The sequence below is a fragment of the Brassica oleracea genome, chromosome C9 (assembly GCF_000695525.1).
Source record: "Brassica oleracea var. oleracea cultivar TO1000 chromosome C9, BOL, whole genome shotgun sequence".
Classification (NCBI taxonomy): Eukaryota; Viridiplantae; Streptophyta; class Magnoliopsida; order Brassicales; family Brassicaceae; genus Brassica; species Brassica oleracea.
This window is the reverse complement of record NC_027756.1, coordinates 34932343-34936971: the sequence shown is the minus strand read 5'-3', so window position 1 is coordinate 34936971 and position 4629 is coordinate 34932343. Positions and strand designations below refer to the sequence as shown.

Below are 4629 nucleotides of genomic sequence, written 5' to 3'. Positions count from 1 at the left end.
TAATTGTAATATTTGAGATTCAATCCAGAGGACCAGTTTACTCTTTACTCTTATGAGTTCAATATTAAGCTGGAAAACAAGTGAGGTTTTAAAATCAATGGCGACGCAAGTAACTAGAATACCTAGAGATTTAAATTCGATTTAAATGAAAGTCGGCTTAAGGTTGTTCATCGGGTGTCAATGAGGTGCAGTCTAGAACTCGGATCACTCGGCTAGAACAATCCACTATCGTGGACTTGTTCCCTTTGCTGATCGGTCTTGAGTCCTAAGCTCTCTCTTGGAACAAGACGCGATAGCAAGCCTTAGAGATCAGATCCGATTAGTTCACTTAATACCCTAATATCTACTCTCGCTGATTAGGGATATGAAGCTCATTCAATATATGTCCATTTATCTCCTAAGCGGTTAGCTAGGTGATTAAACTTGAGATCGAACATTAAGTGATCAATTCAATGCAAGCGGTAAGAACAATATGAATGAGAAGAATAATTAAAATAAGTTATTTGCGTTTAGCTCATGCGATTGACACCCTAAAACCCTTACCAAGCTTAGCTGAGTACTCAATCATAAAGCAAAGTGATATAGACATGATTTCTGAATAATACTGCATATAAAATAAAGTAGAAAGACAAGGGTTCAGGATGATCTTCTCGTGAAAATGAGAGATGAAGCCTTCTCCCTTACAAGTTGCTAAATCGCCAAAATAGTTCTAGGTTTCTTGCCAAACTAGCGTAGTCAAAAAGAAATGATAGGATAGGCTTTTTATATGGAGGCGCCGGTGGTAAAGAGAGAAGAGATGGAATCTAGGGCAAACTTCCAAAATCTTGGAAGTTTCCTTAGTGATCGGGAACAGTCAGACGCTTGTTCTCTTCGGGAACAACCTTCGGATTGGTCTGACTGGCTGTTCTGCGTAGGATATTCCAAAATGACATCTTTCTTCATGGAACTCTCTTCTTTTCTCTTTCACCCGCTCCAAACCTAGAATGATATCAAATAAGCACGAATTAGGACCGAGAATTAACTCAAAGCACACATATAATGGTATTAAAAACACCATATATCACTAGCTCATTTAACCATTCTTCAAAAGCTAGAGAGTCCGGTGAAAGTCTACCATTCCCCCCTGACCTCTCATCCAACCTCAAGATAGTATTGAAATCTCCACCTATCAAAAGCGGTTCATCAATGTTCTCCACCACTCTTTTTAGTTGACCCCACAATCCACTCATGCGACTAACTGTAGGGGCAGCATAAACAGCTATGAGATTGATCACCTCCATCCCAATCTCCACACGTGCATGAACAAACTGTTCCGACGATTCCATGATCTGTAAGATCCCAACATGACTTCTTCACAACAGCCAAATACCACCTCTTTGACCAACAGCATCCACACGAAAAGAGTTATCAAACCCTAAGCTTTGGCAGATCTTCATCGCCTTATCCCCTCCCGTATGGGTCTCAAACAGCGTAAGGAAATCAGTATTTAACTTCTTCAAGATATACCGAATAGAACGTCTGAAATTGAGTTTATTTTCCCCCCGACAATTCCATAATATACAATTTATCATTTGAGTAATGATTAGGACCAATTGAATTACCGGGGAACCTCGTCATGCGAGAGTCAAGCTCCATTCGTCTCTGCGAGTTCGACAGCGTAGTAATCTGTCTTTGCTCCACTTCACTGATATTACTCTCCATTGGGTTTTCCAGAGCTTCATCTCTTAACTGCAAAGGTCTGGATGTAAAGCCGATTCCTTCCACCTTCTCCCTAAAGACACCCCCAGCTCTCCCTGCATCAACTTTCTCCACTCGCAGTCTTTTCCCAGATTCCGATAGACTAATCTCTCCTTTTGTCGGGCCAAACACCAAACCTCTAGTGGGCCTATTACTTAACTTTTTGGGCTTTCCTCTCACTCCCTCTGCTATTTTCTTATTTCCAGCCCACTTCTCCTTAGTCCCCACTTTCGAAAGATTCATTAAATCAGTTCTCTCGCCAAAGACTAGAGATTACTTCCCTTGCAAGATTTCCTTATTCTTGGGTTTGTCAATATTCGAATTCTGATTCTCCTTATTTTCCTCACCAGACGCCATATCTTCCCGCGATACACTCAGAGCCGTATCCATTCCTAAACTTCCATATTTGTTAGCCAACGAAATATTCCCGGCTTCCTTGAATCGTGGGGTCTCTTGGGATTTCCTGTTTGCCTTCCCACTGGTTTCACCGATCAAGTTCTCCACCGGTCGAGGCATCATCTGTGTTCCTCTTCTTTGAACCCTTGCCGGAAAAAATCCATCTTCTTGCACTGCCTGATCTTGTCTTGTGACTGGTCTAGTACTTGGTTGTGACGCTGCCTGTATATCTAGGTTAGCCACTCTTTCCGCAATAGTCCTAGGACATCCATGAACCAAATGACCATAAATTCCACACTTTGAGCAAATATTAGACAGACCTTCATAGGCTACAAAATATCTCTCCCCATTGATTAGAACAGTCCCTTTCAAAGGTTTTGTGAGGTTCACTTCCACACAAATTCTAGTAAACCTTGCTCTTTCAACATTCAGAGTAGTTAGATCCACTCGAATTGGCGTGCCCAACCCTTTAGCAATCCCCATGAGAATCGAACGATGATAGAAATTCACTGGGATATTAGACAATCTGATCCAAACCGGTGTCATAACAATATCATCTTTTAAGGGATCAAACTCCGGCGACCAAGCTCTCACCATGAGATAACTCCCAAAAGCCCTCCATTGACCCCCTGTCAACGCCGCCAAGTACTCATCCTCCCTTTCGAAGCGAATCATGAATAATTGTCGGGGTAGATCCATTACGTGCATTGCTCCCTTTGGATTCCATAGCTCCCGTAGTTTCTTACTTAAGGCCGAAATCGCGACATTTCTTCCCAACACCCTAACAACCATACACTGCTTCTACATTCCATTCATCGCTTCCAGCACCTCAGGCTCTATCGTGATGGATAGTTCCCCGTCTTCTCCATCCGGAAACTCCACTCGAAGCCTCTCTGTCACAAACAAATCATCAATCAAACTCTCCGGTACTGGCATACCTCCTCCATTCGTGCCTGCAACCTTCGATGCATACGAATCCCCCACATCTGGCGGCTCTCCTGGTGGTCTCGCTCTCTCTCCCACATCCATCATGGTCGCATCTTGACCTTCCAAATCTAAACCCCTCTCGCCGCCTCTCAAAACCCTAGAATCGTTCATGCGCTTGTGTCCAAAGTGTATGGTAAAATTGTTATATAGGTTCTTGTTACTATTTTGGTCAATGTGACTCTGAGAATATGTAAATTGAAAGCAGTTAAGAAAAAACTATTAGTTGCTCAAAAAAAAAGCTATTAATCCGTAAAATATTTTGAATATATATTTATTAGAAGAATGGAGATGAAAAGTATTGAATTATATTCCCTCCGTTAACGAACAACTACATCTACCTTAATTCATTTAAGTAATTTACTGACCGCAAAATCTTAAAGTCTTCAAATTATTTAAAGGTTGGAATTTCAATTTTCTCTTACTTCTGCTCAGAGCCAGTTCTGAACATGGTATTTAGGTGTGCAATTTAAGTTTTTTTTTTCAATTAAAGAACTTAGGTATTTAAGTAACTGAGTGGTCTTTTGAATCAGACTAAAGCACCAAGAAACATGTACAAAAGAATAGGTCAAGGCTAGTTTTCTCTTTGGCCACACGTAGAGTATTATATTTGCATTATAATATCATATATGTGTAAAGCATATTGATACAGCACGAACAAAATCAATGGTTCTTTTTTTTTGGAGCAAAATCAATGGTTCTCAATATTTCCACCGAACTCGAACGAAAAACCTGAGTAGTGAGCACTATAACAAATTTAACTTTTTTCTTTTGAGAAAAACAGTGTGTTATTTAATAATTTAGTTTGTTGTTTTCCATGCGCAATATAATAAGATAGTTTGTTATTTAGAAAACTAAAGCATACTATAATTTAGTGGTTATGCAATTATTATTTTATAATTATTGACCTAATTTTCTAAAGTTAACAGTGACTTAGTGTAATCATTAATAATTCCCTTTGACAAAAATCATTATTAATAAAAATCAGGTCAAAAAAAAAAATCATTATTAATTCTACATACCTAATTTTACGTACACACTACAAGAAAACAGCAAGTATTCTGAGGAAAAAAATCGTCGGAATTTCGTCGGAATATCGTTATTCCGACGACATACCGACAAAACAAGTCCTCGGAAATAATTCCTCGGAATTTCTTCTTTCCTCGGAAATCCTTCGGAATTTTCCGACGGAATTCCGAGGAAACAAATTTCCGAGGAAATTCCGAGGATCACTAGTTTGTCGGAAATCTCCTCGGAATATACCGTGGGAGAACTTCGTCGGGATATTTCCTCGGAAGTTCATCGATCGATGCGTTTTTGGACATATATACATCGATCGATCGGAATATACCGAGGGACATGTTCCTCGGAAAGGAAAGGTGTCCCTCGGTATATTCCGAACGTTTTTTTATAAACAGATCGATCGATGGATTTATGTCCAAAAACGCATCGATCGATCGAGTAAAAAATATAATTAATTTCCTCGGAATGTAAAAAATATTAATTTTTTTT

The 4629-nt window shown here is 39.6% G+C and overlaps 1 pseudogene; it reads right to left on the bottom strand.

Moving 5' to 3' along the window:
* Window positions 1-2010: 2010 nt before the first annotated feature.
* On the bottom strand, window positions 2011-3165 carry LOC106314870 (annotated as a pseudogene).
* Window positions 3166-4629: the final 1464 nt, after the last annotated feature.